At 41.1% G+C, this 16,548-nt stretch overlaps 1 protein-coding gene across 1 annotated transcript in view; it reads left to right on the top strand.

Annotated features, from left to right (window-relative positions):
* Positions 1 to 8,643: 8,643 nt before the first annotated feature.
* SPA17 (sperm autoantigenic protein 17) overlaps positions 8,644 to 16,548 on the top strand; it is an 804,953-nt gene continuing 797,048 nt past the window's right edge. The window contains exon 1 of the mRNA XM_044081178.1: positions 8,644 to 9,050. The gene's annotated coding sequence lies outside the window, so the exon portion shown is untranslated. The remainder of the gene's footprint in view (positions 9,051 to 16,548) is intronic.

Raw genomic sequence — 16,548 nt, forward strand, 5'->3', positions numbered from 1 at the left:
AAAGAAGGAAAGAAAAAGAAACTAAATTAATTCGGATGGAATCAGTATTATACAGACAGTTACTGTATGATTACTGAATGGTGTCAGCTAAAGGGAAAATACTTTTAGTACAGTAACAAGATTCAACTTCAGCATTGTCTGACATGTTTTTTATTGAAACAATACAAGATTTTATTCTTGTAGAATCTTAGGACATTTGCATCTCAGTGGGTTTGTTTCCAAGATGCAACTGTCCAAAGCAATGCTGTCCTGTGAAATGAGGGAAACTGTCTTATATATGTATGTCTGCATGAGTGCATGCACTAATAAGCAACACTATCGCTGCCCATATGAAAAATAATTACCAATGAAGGGAAAAAGCAAGTAGCAACAAGCATGCCTAGGCTGGGATAATTATTCCACTAAGTTTTACCAAAAACAAGCACATACTAAAGATGTCATTTCAGTGTTGCAAAGGCTGCAGATCTGACTCGAATGGCTAGCATCTCTGGCTGAGGCTAAATCAGTCACTCAGCTAATCTAATAGCCTATGGGTGGGGGAAGGAAAATACAAGGGACAAACTGTTAGCACATAACCATCTCCCACTGAAGGTTGTGAAATCTGACCTGCAGTATGCTAATAAGCAACTCTGAAAATCCTGCGTCTTTGTGAACATGTGACTTACACTGTACTAAAAGGTAAACAAAGTGCTCTAGCAAGCAACTGATTTTAGAAACGAGATAGTGCCCCTAGTTTTGCTTGGGTTTGTTTTCACGAAATTCATGTACTATGCATGCGCAATTGCTTGGGCTCAGGTCTCATTTGTTACTAAATCTATTGCCAGGTACTACACATTTTTGAGTATTTTTTTCTCCTCCATACCTGTTGACTGTCAACCACCCTGGTATTGTCACCCATTTTTTTTATTTTTACAGAGGAAGAGAATGACCACAGAATGACTGCCATCAAGGTATTATGTGAAGTCCTGTTTCAGAGAAATGTTTCCATTTATTTCTTTATTTACATTTATTAAGCAATGTAGAGTGCTGATCTCCGTGGATCATTTACAGGCTCTGCATGGACAAAAATCACTGACCATTGTTAAGAGAATAACAAAATACAATGTCAGAACAACAGAGTAAGAATAAAACATGAAAAGAGCAGGATATATGCAGTACTGCAAGCATATTAAAGCATATTATATAGACTATGCAAAGTACTGCGGTGGTGGTGCTGCGGTAGCGTTGTCACCTCACAGTAAGACGTTGTCCTGTTCGATTCTCAGCTAGAGCGTCTTTTGTGTGGAGACATGCGTGAATGGGTGTACCTTCATTGAAGGTTGTGTGTCAGGGCCGGCAACTCGGCAAGTAAAAATCTACTGCCAATCATTAGCGGACCGGAGTTCCACTGTGGCGACCCCTAACCGGGAAAAGCCGAAAGACACAAATATAAACTATGCAAAAGTGAATACAAATTATGTGACAGAATATACAAAACATTTGAAAGTAAAAAGCAAACATTAGACTGGATCAGCATAGGAATATAATGCATTGGAGTCATGACTACATGATGTTCATAAGCCTAGGGTCATGTAAAAAAAATTGGTAACATTTCCATTTGGCTTCTTGGTGCAGAAAGTTCATTAGTTGCATGAGGAATGGTATTTGGGGGCTGAGCATAGTTTGACAGGAAATAACTCCCAAATGTGTGGGGCTAATACAGAGAAGCAGTGGTCTGTACTGTGGGGGGTTTGTTTCAAGGCAGTGAAGACAGGATGCATGTTAGCAGGTGGCTCTGAGGTGGTAGGGCTAGTGGTCTTTGTGAGTGTAAGAGAAAAGAAGGGAAATATATGTAAGTTTAGAAGTTTATATGTTAGGAAGGTAAGAAGAGTGTGCATTTTTGTTCAACAGATAGCTATGACTTTGCTAACGACTGAAAAATAGTGCCCTGTTTTAGGTGGAAGAGCAATTAATTTGCAGCTATTGTTAGTTACGACTTGAAGGCATTTGAGATTGTTATTGGAGGTGTGTGTAATGACTGGAAGTCCATATTCCAGTTGTACAAGGAGGAAACCTTTTCTGGTGGCTGCTCTTCCTAAAAAGATCAGGAAATGGGAGAATTTATGGGCCCAGAAGTGGGGGGAGCTTATCAACATTAGTTTTGGTGATGAAGCTGTGGAAGGCTAGGTTTTGGTTTATAGTCCCTGGTATTGGAAATAGGGGTAGAGTCCAAAGATTCCTGGGTATTCAGTTGTATTGTTCATTATTTTGTCATTGTTGAGAGTCTTTGTTTGGTCCCAAAGAACATGTTTTTGTCTTCTTGAAATTAAAGACAAATTGTTTTTTCATCAGCCCGTTGGTTAACTGGGTGCAGTCATATTCTACAGCTTTTTTGTTGCGGCTGATTTTATTGCTAACTTTGTTAATTATCATGACATCTGTAAAGAGTATTAAACTGAGTTCAGGAAACTCTACTTGAAAGTAGTTTATGTACAAGAAGAAAAGTAAAGAGAGGATTGATCCCTGGGGAATTCCTTTGATGATGGGACATGGGGTGAGATGCTGGAACTGATTTCAACTTTAAAGTGGTTAAGGAAGTCTATGTATCATGAGAGGGTGTGTCTACTGATGCCATTTACCATAAGGGTTAATGTGAGAAGGTTGTGGTCTACCAGGTGAAATTGTTTGTCTGGTCAGTGAAGACTGTTCCTGTGTGTAAACTTTGTATGAATTAAGTAGGATGTTTTCAGTAAGTGAGTAGAGGATAGTCTTTGTGCTACATCATGATCAAAATCCATGTTGTTGTGTAGAAAGCATTTTGTATTTGTGGATGTATTCAGAGAGATGTGTGAATATGATTTTTTCTAGAAATTTGCCTAGACAAGGTAGTGAAGAAACTGACTTGAGGTATTTAGCATTAACAAGCTGCACAGTTTTTGGACTAGGCTTAATAATGCTTCCACAAGGATTGCATGGCACTGATGATTAGGCAGAGGTTGTGTAAATGGTGGAATAACAGGAGCAGGTGTTCTCTGCATAGGTGAATGAACCAGGGGAAGACATTGTCTGCTTCTAGTGGAGAGCCAAGAGACACAGGTCACTTCTTAGTCTGTAGGATGCAGAGTATAGTGGCAGGCCTTTGAGTTGGTCCATGTCAGACATTTTGTTTAGACCGTGTATCCTTTTAGTTAGGTATCTCTGTGGGCATCCCAGTTGTTGCATGTATCTGGACAGATGCATACCAAAGAGGTATTTATAGTTAATGAATGGCCTAATGAGATTTATATTCAATGAATGGCCTAATGAGACATCCTAAATCTAGACACAATCCCCTTGTTTATATGCTGTACAATATAGAAGGACTTTCTTACAACAACAGATACATGTTGGTCAAAAGTTAGGTCACTCTCCACACAAGTTCCCAAATCCCAAACAGTTGGGACAACTTTTAGGGCATATTGTCAATATGGTAGTTCCCTAGGGTAGATGACTTCCCAAAGGATGCAATAAAAGATTTTTTGGCATTTAGTTTCAATCCATCATTTTGGGACCAGTTATTTATTTGGGACAAACCTTCCTGCATGATGGTTAAGTCATTTGGGGATTCAATGATTGCTCCTAATGTGCAGTCATCTGCAAATCTAGTTAGCCAGAGCCCTTCTGTGTTGGCTTTTACTTCAGATAAGTAAATGCTAAACAGGAGAAGTCCCAGCACCGGACCCTGGAAGACTCCACTGGTGACTGGTCTCTATGGAGGTTACTCCCCTGTTTTGATTATCTGCGTTTTGTCTGTGAGCCACTTGGCAATCCATTGGATGACATAGGAGTTTATTCCCAGTTTATTAGCTTTTCTATTGTGCCTGAGAGAGGAATTGTGTCAAAAGTTTTGGCCAGGTCGAGTTATGCTGTGTATACTGTTTTGTCTTCATCCATTCCTTTGGTGACCTTTTCAAAAAAATCCACCAAGTTGAATAAGCATGACCTGCCCATGATAAATCCAAAGTGAGATGGATCCAGTGTTTGGAGGTTCTCTATGTCTTTATTGATTTGTTCCATGATAAGTCTTTTCATGGCTTTGCATATGTGGCTGCTTAGACTTATAGGTCTGTGATTACCTGGGTCTGTTGAAGGTCCTCCCTTATGCAAGGGAATGACTTTAGCTGTTCTCTACTTACTTGGTACAATATATATATATATATATATATATATATATATATATATATATATATATATGGAGACAGATATTGAACAGTGTTCGAGATGTGGCTAAATGTGGCTAAATCAGGCTTCATGCTATTCAAGATGCATCCAGGGATATTGTCAGGATCCATTGATGCAGTATTTTTAGCTTTTGAAAGCATTTTTAGGACTTGGTATTGTGTGATTGCTGGAGGCGAGCCAGTTTCATGTATATCTTGAGGGATAGATAGATAGAAGAGAGGGAAAAAGTTAGAGCTAAATTTATTGGCCAGTAGTTTCACTATATCTTCAGCCTCAGTGTAGGTAACGTTATTCAGAATCAGCATTGTGCCTTTGAGATCACGAACATAACTAAAAATGCCTTGTGATTATCTTTGGCTTAGGTAGCTATTTTAGCCTCAAACTTAACTTTAGTGGATTTTATTAAGCTCCTGAGTTGTTTGTTTATTTCAGTGACAAGAGCTATAACATTCTGAGAATTACTCTTCTTACTTTTGGTCAAAATTCTTTACCTTTTTTAAAAAAAATATTTTTCTTTATTGCAAAGCTTGTTGATATTATGATTTCACCATGTGGGTTTGTTTCTGGGGTTTGCCCTGAACTTGCTTCTATGGGGTACAGCTACATCTATGCAGATTTTTAGATGCAAGTATAGTATGATGGTGTACATTTCTGCACATTCAGTAGAGTTAACAGGGTTTGGCAAGGATTTGAAGATTGACAATATATCATTTAGGAGTAGATAGTTTATTATTAAAGAAATTTCTAAAGGTACTTTGGGTGGGAAGGATCTCTGGTTTCACTTTTCTTTTAAAGGAGACTGCTTTATAGTCAGACCTAAAAAGGGATAAAGATATGCAAGGGATGGTGCAAGATGCTACCATGTTAGTAAGGACAAGATGCAAGATGTTATTCACCCCAAGTGGGTACTCTAATTGTTCCAGGGCATTTATATTGACAAAGTCCAGGAATTTCTGTGCTTCTGCACTAGTGGTGGTTTAGGTTTCTTAGTCTATACTTGAATAGTTTAGATCACCTAGGAAAATAGTACTAAATGGTACTGCTTTTAATAGTGAGTGATTCTACTTCCTGTAGACAGGTGTTGTGGATTTCTTGTCTCATAGAGGGAGTTCTATAGCTAGTTAATGAATGGTATGGGATCCTTCTGATGGTTATTCGGACATGAAGTGCATTATGCTGCTTTACCAGCCTTGATGAGATTCTCTTCTGGACATAGATTGAGACACCTCCACCTTTTTTCCACTCCTGCACAGTGGTTGGTCTAAATGTGTGGAAGGCGTTACAGCCCTATACAGCCGGCGTGACCTCCGCTACTTTAAAGCATGTCTCAGTCACAATACATATGCCAATGTCCTCTAGGGTGAGAAGGGCTTGTAGGGAGTGAAGTTTCTTGTTTAGGCCCCTAGCATTGATCAGTAACTCCTTCATATTTTCCTTTGCTTGTTTCATTATGTTGGTAGGCTTATCAGGTTGGCACTGACTTAAAAGGGCATTATGGGGTATTCAATGTCTTTGCTAATAATTGAAACCCTTGAGAGGACAGACACAGTCCATCCCTGGCAAAGCAGCATGTTCTGTTGATCATATCCTCCCAGGCTGACAAATACTGGACCACCTATGAATGACACCAAAATCTAAGCCAATTATTCTTTACTCATATTGTGACATTGTACTTGCAGAAGGCAGAATGCTGCTTAATGCTAGGCTCATACCTACCTTAGACACATAGTCTGAGAGTTCCGTCATGTCTCTCTTTATATAGTTCAAGGAGGTACACCTCAAGTCATCGACACTGACATGAACTATGGCTGAGTCATACTTATTTATTTATTTGTTAACCGGGAAAGTCTGACTTGGAACGAAGCCAATTTTCAGCAGAGGCCAGGGGAGAAATGCTCCAGATGCATGTCTTTGTAACGTGGGAGGAAACCTGGAGGAAACCCACATGAATGCAGGGAGGACATACAGACTCCACACAGAAGGCACCCCAGCCGAGATTCGAACTGGAGAACCTTTTGCTGTGAGGTGACAACTCCACCACTGCGCCGTCCATTTTACTTTTGTTCAAGACCTTGAATGCATACACGATCTAACAGACCCTGGAACCAGACAAGCAAATTACTCTCACTCTTTCCTTGCTCATCTGGTAAGAGGCACATCTATATGTCTTACAACGGCATCACTTATAACAAGCATGTTTGGTTGGATTGATGCCTGCGTTATAGGCTCAGCATCTGTGACTTTGGGACTCCTTGTGCTATGTGAGGAGGTAGGCTTAATTCGCTAAGTGTGCTTTGTGCCTGTGTTATGTTTTGCAGAGCTTTGAGGTTTAGGCAATTAATCTTTAGAACCTCAGCATATGGCAGATAATGTGTATTGTAATGGCCTTGGAGAGGTGTGATGTGTGGTGTACTGCTGATGATTTATGTGTGAGAGACAGAGATTTTTGCCTCTAAGGATATTACATATGCACATCTCTCACACACTTATGCTGTTTGAGTAATAGCTGATTGTCAGACAGCATGTAACAGTTTTTACAACGTCTCAAGATACCCACCCCAATCGGTTGATTACTTTCAGTTTTCACAAAAGGAGTACAGCTGCAGTTGATTGGAGGAGCTTGTCAGCTCCAACAGTAATGAAATATGCACTCACTTAATACTTAATTATTATCAGTGCAACTATAAACTACTACAGAACAACCATAATATTAACTGGAGGGTAGTCATTAGGGTTGCCACCTTTTCAAATGGCCAAAGTGGGACATTTTTGGTACAAACATCAGATTTTACAGGCCGACACATACCCATGGTCAGTACAAAAGGATAGAACTTAACTTTTTTGCCCAAATAAAATCTTATTCTTGTAGCATTTTAGTTGCTTATTCTGTTTCTTATAACATTTAGGTATTTTAGATACAGAATAACTGTTTTATGCAACTATTGCATAAAATATAGGAAATAATTTTGTCCTAAAATCTCAGGACATTTGTCATTTTTAAATTTTTTTGGCAGGACACAACTGCCCAAATAGAGACTGTCCCTCGCAAAGTGGGACAGGTGGTAACTCTAGTAGTCATAAGTGGTAATTTGTTAGGAATGTGATTGGTAGTGCCAATCAGCAGTTGTGGTGATAGGCTTAAAATGTATACAAGTGTACCTAGCTGTCTTAAACCAGGGCTATAATATCAACAGCGTGTGTAGGGAGGGGGCTTTCCAATTTTCCCTCGATATACTGGCTAAGGCAACAATGGAATAAAAATGGAGGATGACTCCTGGCTGTCTTAAATCAGGGCTCCTAATGTTCAGCAGTATGGAGGACTGCTATGGGGGTGGCGGCTTTTGCTTTTCCTCTCCGAGTGCTGGCTGTAGCACACATCACTGCCATTCATTACATATGATTTCTCAAGGCGGATCCACAAAGACAGTGTAATTCTGAAGTGTGTGCACTTGGGTGAAAGGGTATGACACATGGGTATGACTTTTATAGACATATAAATAAATGCCATAGTCAAGAACAGGTTGAGCTGTTCAGCTGAATGTAGTATTTGCTTCTGTTAAAAAAATGTTTATATCATACACACATATATATAAAATATGTGTGTGTGTGTGTGTGTGTGTATATATATATATATATATATATATATATACACGCACACACACACGTATGTATATAAATTGTGTTTTTTTAAGTTTCTTAGCTGAGAATGTGTATGTTTGAAAATTAAATCTCGTGTTCCCACCTGGCTTTTATCAGCATTACAAGATCCAGAGCAGAAAAATTAAAAGTGTGATTATCTGACGTTTTTTACTAACTGCGTGACACAGTGAAATACAACCGTGCAAACTGAATGGCAGGTGATCAAAAGTGAGAGTGGAAGTACAAGATGCATTTAAATTAAGTGCAGTAATTGGTTTTAATGTTTGGAAATTACAGAGGATGGTGGCGTTACTAGTGTGTTATGCTTCGTCATTTAACTAAATAGTGCGGACAGTCAGTGTCTTGTGGTATTACAGAGGATTTCTAATGGTTAGAGGAGTGAGGTACTTTATTATGCGTGATACTACGTTTCATAGCTCTCAACCTTCCATCTCCAAAATGAGGAACGCTCGCTTTCATAATGTTGAACAAATGTGGAACACATACTAATGGCTAACAACTTCAACTAGGAAGGTCATAGGATGGATGGTTAAATATGCTAGTTTTACTCATAAAGCTCATCCTTTAATGAATTAATATGATTAATCTCTTGTCTACCATGGATTTCACTTAAACAAATTCCTAACACCGAATGCGTGACAGACTCTTTCAATGTGGAACTTTGAAGAATATGAACTTTTTAAGACCCCAAATGAGGTACGTTCCTCGTAATGAGGAACACTTGAAAGGAATGCTAAGTTTTATTTACCAGTGATGTTGTGTAAGGTTGATTCTCAGATGTTTATCTGCTGTGGGAGTCGGTATGTCCTCCCCGCGGGCGCGTGGGTTTCCTCCTTCATTCCAAAGACAAGCAGTAGGTGGATTGGACAGTCTAAATTGGAGTGTGTGCTGTGCGCGAGTGAGGGGTACGGATCAACTACCGCGGCACGGCTAGCCACCCGGTGGTGTAAACATTCGCTCGACATGATTGTCGCTAAGTGACACTCCCAACACCCCGTGTGCAGAATGGGAATAAAGGGGTTTAGTATGGATGGTTCTGTAAGGTTGATTCTAGCTGAATACTTCATTTCACTGTAGCACTGTTTGTCCTAAAAGGCTCCCTGTAGTATGCTTATTGGTAACCTAGCAACTGACCAACAGCACAAGGACCTAGGATACAGATAATGAACCGAGCTTAAAAGATACAGCAGGTAAGGAAACAGAAGAACTTTCTATAGAGGTTTTATTTAATACTGTCTTCTGTTAACTGTGTTTTCTTTTTGGTGCGTTATATTTAAACTTCGCAGACATGCAAAGGTGCCCCAAAATATTTATGACTTTCCTCTACTACGTAAAGGTTGTTTTCTTTGTGTGACCGGCGTCCAGGCAGAAATGGTAGATAAGATAGCTTAACGTTTTATCAAAGTTTACTGTCTCTTTTAAAAGAGTACTGGTTCCTGTGTTCTAGAAATACAAACCGTTTTATCTGGGAGTGTCTTTCTAATCTGGGAAGCAGTTCAAACTCTATGCAAAAAACATGCTTCCTTAGCCCGTGCTGAAATCTTGTCATCATCTGTTTACTTGAATTGTTTATTGAGTTCGGGAAGGTGTTAATTATGCCTGCTGTGCTCATTTGTTTGATGTATGTATGTAGTGGTGTATTTTTTTTTGGAGTCAGGGAGTGCTGAAATACAGATATTCTGTCTCATTTATTGCATTTGAGAGGGAACTACAACAGTTTTATTAAACGCATTTTTTACCTTATTCGTTCATTTGTTTGGTAGGCAGAATACATATACACAGTGAGTGGCCTTTAGGGTTCTGTAAATTAACTTCTTTTCTGTGATTTAGGACTTTACTGTTGTAGTCCAGGGCTGTTTTTTCCCCAATATTAAACGAGCCCCTCTTCATATGAGCTTCATCATGTCTGTGAAGTGATACCAAGTGCTGTCATTTAAAAAAAAAAGTCCGATAACCTGATGCTGAATAAAATTGGTGGGGAGTTTTTTAAATACTGTATTAACAAGTTTACGTTACTTCATATACTGCTATATATCATATAACCTAAGTAACATTACATAAAAGTATTCAATTTCTGCTCTTTTTTTTTTTTTAACAAGAAACATCATTATTAAACCATCACTTACGACATAGGCAATACATGTATATAAATGGAAACAAACCACACCGACACAATCCTAGTTGCAAGCATTTTACATCACAAACCATACAGACGCACTGCAGGTACAAATATTATACATCGCTTAGAGAATGGGCAAACTGTACATCAGTTCCGATTCAGCCAAGCTCCTCGTGGTCCTGCAGAGTGGTGCTAGCAGCAGCGAGACAAAAAAGAGTGACTGCCTGATTAAGTATTTCTTTGCTACCTTTACATTAGCGACTGCATTTTCTCGCCAAAAAGCGAGTTTGTGACTGCTGTAATACCTTAATAAGCTTGTTATTGCATTTTTTTGCTTACCTGTACTTTAAAGTCATTGTTTGATTTAACTGTTAAGGCTGCCCACTGAAGTGCGCTAGCCTGTGCAAAGCATTTAATGTTTTTCTGCCTCTGATACTGTCCTAAAAAAAAAAAAAAAAAATATCTTTGTTTTCTCGCTTTTACTGTGCTAGAATAGTCCTGAATTCAGGTTTTGCTGTATTCCGGACTTCAGTACAAGTTCCTGTGTTGCCCATATCCTTACCTGGATAGGAGGAAGCTTCTCTGTTCACCAGTGAGAGTGGGGAGCTTTGAGCAGCCTATCTGTCCCTGGAGGAGTGGTCTCAGCCCAGTAACTAGTTGTTTATTGGCCGTTTTGGGCTATTTCCTAGCTCTTTCAAGTCCCCTGCTTTAAAACCCGCTTTAGAGTGGCTTTGCACGATTTTGCACATAGCGCAGCGCCAAGGGGTTTAAACTATTTCTGGCTCCACAAAGTCTGCTCTTCACTTTTTCCCTTAGAACTGCTCTAAATCTCAAAACAAGCACTCTATTTTCTTTCTAAAAAGCCCGGCACTTGCTCATATAAGTAATCTTACAGGTAAACACTAATAAACTTACTACACCCTCTTAAACTCCTTTTAAGTACTTGCTCCCTATTGGTCCTTTCTGATCAGTCAATAAGTAGTTCCCTATACTTTTCAGGCATGTCCAAAGGCCAGTTTCGGGTTTACTCCCCAGTCCAGCTGGTGAATCTGGGAATCTTGAGGCAATGTTACAACTGCCTTATGTACACAGACCACCCTCTCCTCCTCCCAACAAGCTCAAACATATGTGAGAGATGCAACTATATAGCCAAACTGGAGGCTGAGCTCTCTCAACCCAGTACTGGCACAGCCGGTCAGGAGGAAAAGGTTACTACACACACCACAAGTCCAGTCTCACATAGACCCATCGCATCAGCAAACCAAACACATAAACACACAAAAAACATACTTGGAGGCTCTAAACAAATATCTGCCTAAGCAGCAGAGACCTCCAAAGCAGACATCCAAGCAACCCCCACCATGCAACAATACCCACGTACCACATAACTCTCAAAGTCAGTGTGCCACACAGTCACAGCCCTTAAGGCTAAACAACACACCGAATACACTTGTAATAGGAGACTCTATTGTCAGACACACTGACGTTCCACTCACCAGACTGAATAAGGAGAAGGTCACTGTAAGCTGCCTGTTGGGTGCCAAGATCCACCACATAACACATGCACTCAAGTCACTCCAAAGCAAGTACAAATATGACTCCGTCATTGTCCATGCTGGTATGAATGACCTGAGATGTACCTCCCTGGACTACATGAAAAGAGACATAGAGGAGCTCTCTGATCATGTAACCCAGGCTGGTATGACCCTGGCCATGAGTAGCATCTTGCCCTCACCAAGAATGATGCTACAGTATAAAGACAAAATGATCGATTTTGGTGTTGATATTGGTGTCATTCAAAGGGGATCCAGTGTCTGTCAGCCTGGGATGACATGCTCGACAAGCCACGTTGCTTCGCGAGGGACGGCTTGCACCTGTTTCCCCTAAGTTTTCGAATACTGGCAAAGGCTCTTGCTTCCCCCATAGTGCCTTTTTTAGGCAAGACTCAAAAGACAAACCCATCTCCACAGACAACACAAAGAAAAAACTAAGGGTAATACTGCTCAACGCCAGAAGTCTAAACCTCAAGATGCATGCACTCGAGACTCTCGTCAGTATGGAGAATATCGATATCTGTGCAGTAACAGAAACCTGGTTCAAGGCTCCTGAAAGCACCCCAGCACTACCAGGTTATACCTCATACCATGCTTTTCGGCCACAAAACTCGGACCGAACCACAAAAGAAGGGGGAGTATCCATATACATCAAAGATACCCACACCTCCAGGTTAGTGGCACTGCACAAAGCATCAGAGACCATCCATGTGCAACTAACGGTGGGGCAAAACTGCCTTTCAGTTTGTAGCCTGCTACAGACCACCCTCCCAAACACAGGAACCCCACTCGGCTTTCCTGAGAACACTGGAAAATATGAAGATCTCGCCAAACGCCATTATATTGGGTGACTTCAACTACCCAAACATTGATTGGGAAAACTACTCAAGCCAACTACTCAAGCCCAAACACCCTCGCCCAACGGTTCTTAGAATTTATAAACTCAAATGCTATGGAACAACTGATCACCACTCCCACAAGAGGGGAAAACATATTGGACCTGGTAATCACCAACATGGGGTCTCTATGTTCCACACCAGAAGTATACCCCTCATTTGTAAGATCAGACCATAAGTTAATCTCGCTGGACATCCATATTCCGTCCCCACCCCCAGCCAAGGAAACCACGGTGAAGAACTTCTCAAAATCAAACTTCACACTTCTCAAAACCGAGGTGGAATCTTTCAAAGGCCCCAGGCCAGTGGAAACTATGGCCCAAAATGCAGAATCCTTTACAAAAGCATTCTGTGGACACCTACAGGAATGCATGGAGCATGCTATCCCAGATAAAACCAAGACTCACTCCTCCAAAGGAAGGAGACCTGTCTGGTGGATCCCGGCCATAAATAAGCTATATAACAGAAGGAGGAAGCTACTGCATGATAGAGCAAAATCCCAAAAAGGGAAGGAGATCAGTACTAGCAAGAAACTACGATCCCTCATAAAATCATCTAAGGCAATCTTCAAAAGAAAATTGCACAAGACACTAAGGATAATCACAAGGCCTTCTTTAGTTATGTCAGGAACCTTCGAGGCAACTCCCAGATATGCTCTGAGTTAGTGCAAAATGAAAAAAATACACTGAACCCACAGACCTTGCCAACATCCTGGCAGAAAGGTTCAGTGCAAACTTCTCCCCCACTTCCCCTCCAAAAGAGCAAATGCCTATTCCAACAGAATGTAGCCTCCCTGTGATCACAGATGCACAGGTGAGAGCTGCCCTCTCCAAAGCAAAAAACACAGCATCAATGGGACCAGACAGTGTCCCGGGCTGCGTCTTACATGAGCTCCAAGAAGAATTAAACCCTCACTTAAAGACACTGTTCAATCTCAGCCTAACTACAGGATATGTACCCAAGGAATGGCGTACAGCAACAGTGGTCCCGGTCCACAAAGGTGGTGCCACAACGGAACCCGGAAACTATCGCCCTATAAGCCTGACCAGCCTGGTCTGCAAGGCTATGGAGCGTATCATCATGGAAATCATAAACAAGGACATTGGGAACCTCCAGACACTGGATCCTACCCAGTTCGGCTTTAAGGACAGATCTTGCCTCTTGAACCTGGTCGACTTCTTTGAAACTGTTACCAAAGCCATAGATGAAGGGAAGATAATCTACACAGCCTGCCTGGACCTCGCAAAAGCCTTCAACACAGTACCCCACTCGGGCATCATAAATAAGCTCACCAGCTTAAATATCACCCCCTATGTCACAAGATGGGTTGCTAACTGGCTCAGGGATAGAACCCACATGATCAGAATTGCAGGTGCCATGTCAGACTCTAAACCAGTTACAAGTGGCGTCCCACAAGGCTCAGTCCTGGGACCTCTCTTGTTCGGAATATATTTCTCCGAGGTACAGGCTAACACGGGTGGACTATGGCTGACAAAGTTGCCATAATCGACTCTCTCCGGCTGACATGAGCATCCTCCAAAAGGATCTCACAGAGACGGATAACTGGTGCAAGAGCCATGGCCTAAAGCTAAATGCCAAAAAGTGCATTGTCATCCCCTTTGGGAAAAACAAAGTTCCCACAAATTACCACATAGGTGGTATAAGTACGGAAGAAGTAATTAGGGACTTGGGGACCCAAGTAGATAGTAATCTCTCCTTTGACAATCACATTGCCAAAGTAGTTAGAAAGACCTTCTATATAGCCCACCTTATCATGAAAGGGTCCACATCTAGATCGAGAGGTCATTGTGCCCCACTACTCATCACTTATCAGTCCCATAATTGAATACAATGCCCCATTTGGGATGTACCTTACCCGACACCTGCAGCAACTGGAAAGACCCCAAAAGTACCTCACCAAGAGGATCAAGGGACTCAAACAGATGCCCTATGCACTTTGGCTAAAGAAACTCCAGCTCTACTCAGTTGCGTACCGCGTACTCAGAGGTGATCTGTGTCTGACGTATAAAGCCATGTCCAACCCAGAATTAATGGACATGCTCCACCTCAAGAAATCCAAATCCCTTAGAGCTACATGCTCCAGGGACTTGAGCCTCAGCACAGAAATAAATAGGACATGCTGGAGGGACATATTGATATCCTAGAGGCTCCCCTCACTCTGGAACAAAATCCCAATCCATGTTAGACAGAGCCCCTCACTGACCCTATTCAAGAGAAAGTCCAATAACTCAGCTGGTGACTCTCTTTTCTCTAGCACAGTAGGAAGGAACTGGAACCTACTACCTAGTGACATAACACTAATCTCATCATTGCCCCTCTTCAAACTTTACTTGACTCTTACTTTTCTCCCATCAAAATGGAAATAATTCCAGCTAGACTAGCCCGGTCAACAAATGTAAAATAAAAATAAAAAATAAAAATAAAGAGAAATCTTGACGAGTGGATGGGAGACCATAAGTTTACCCCTGGGATCTCTTCTGTGTCCTTGCTAGACAGAGGTACAGTAAACTAACCTTAATATGGCTACCTTCTGTGACTTACTGTACAGAGGCACAGTCAACAAATCTAAAAGGGTGGCGAAAGCCAAACACACTCTGCCTAGGCTTATAAGTGCCCTAGTATCAACCTATGAACCTATAAGTACCCTGAATAGAGAACGAACGTTCTCCAGCAGGGTATTAATGTGCAAGTAATGACTGCTGAAAAATGAGTCTGCTGCTTCACGATAGTGTATCAAGCTGCCAAGGAGCACAGACTGCTAAAAAACTAATGGTCGCAATTACTTACTTTTACACTTGCTAAGCAGCGCCTTTGCTGTTTAGTGAGTGTAAGAAAAAAAGTGTGTATTTTTCTTACTGTGTTTGTGTGTGAGTGAATGCATGTATGAAAGAAGTGACTGTGTGTGAGAGACATCGAGAGAGAGTGAGAGTGGTCTTGTGTGAGTGAGTGTATGTATGAAAGGAGAAATGACCATGTATGAGAGAGAGAATGGGCTCTAAAATTATTGTGTTTTACTTATTTATTTTTTAAGTGCCATATTATTTTTTTATATATATTTCTGATGTAAGATTTTTTTCTCCAACACCATAGGTAGAGGAACTACTTTACATTAACTACTGTTCTTAGGATACTTTCTGCTACTTTATAGATATAATATTCTGTATGATTATTGTTATTCTCCTTAAAGGCCTGTATCCAAAATCCCAGTCTCTCCTGGTTTCTTGAGCTTCCCTCGTTTCATAGGTAGTTACTAGGCTATCTGCCTTGGGGCCTGTATAAGCCTAGCTAAAAAATTTCCCTGGCTTTCGCCACCCAAGAAAATTATTTTCCTGTGCCCCTGTCAAGCAGTGCCACAGAAGTGATCCCCGAAGTGAATTTTCTATTTCGCATCCAGTCGTCAAGGTTTTTCTTAAAGAGGGCCAATGAGGAGTTTTGCTTGACATGAATGGGTAGTTTGTTCCAGAGTATGGGAAGTCTCTGGGACAGGAATCTATCCCTCCAGCCTGTTCTGTTTATTGTGGCGACAAAGTTTAGGTCCCTGGAGCATGTAGTTCGGAGAGATTGGGATTTCTAAGTGTAGCATGTCCAACAGCTCTGGGTTTGACATAGCTTTGTATGTTAGGCAGAAACCGCCTCTGAGTAAGCGATATGCAATAGAGTAGAGTTGGAGTTTTTTGAGATGGTCTGCATATGGCATCTGTTTGAGGCTGGTAATCCTCTTAGTGAGGTATTTCTGTGGCCTTTCCAATTGTTGTAGGTGTCTTGTGAGATGCATGCTAAACGGGGCATTGTACTCCATAATGGGTCTAATGAGGGGATGAGTAGAGAGGAACAATGACCTCCTTTTTTCTAGAGGAGAACCCTTTTGTGATGAGGTGTGCCACGTAGAAGGATTTCCTGACTACTGTGACTATTGTAGTTATCAAAGGAGAGACTACTGTCCAGCTGTGTCCTGTGGTCTCATCACACTTTAAGTGTTTAGTGAGCTACTGCCTATGTGGTAGTTCATGGGTACCGAGTTTTTCCCAAAGAGGGTGACAGTGCACTTCTTGGCATTGAGCTTGAGGCCATGACTTGACACCAAGCATCTGTCTCTGTG

Source organism: Protopterus annectens, chromosome 8.part0, assembly GCF_019279795.1.
Source record: "Protopterus annectens isolate FY-2018-M chromosome 8.part0, PAN1.0, whole genome shotgun sequence".
Lineage (NCBI taxonomy): Eukaryota > Metazoa > Chordata > Ceratodontiformes > Protopteridae > Protopterus > Protopterus annectens.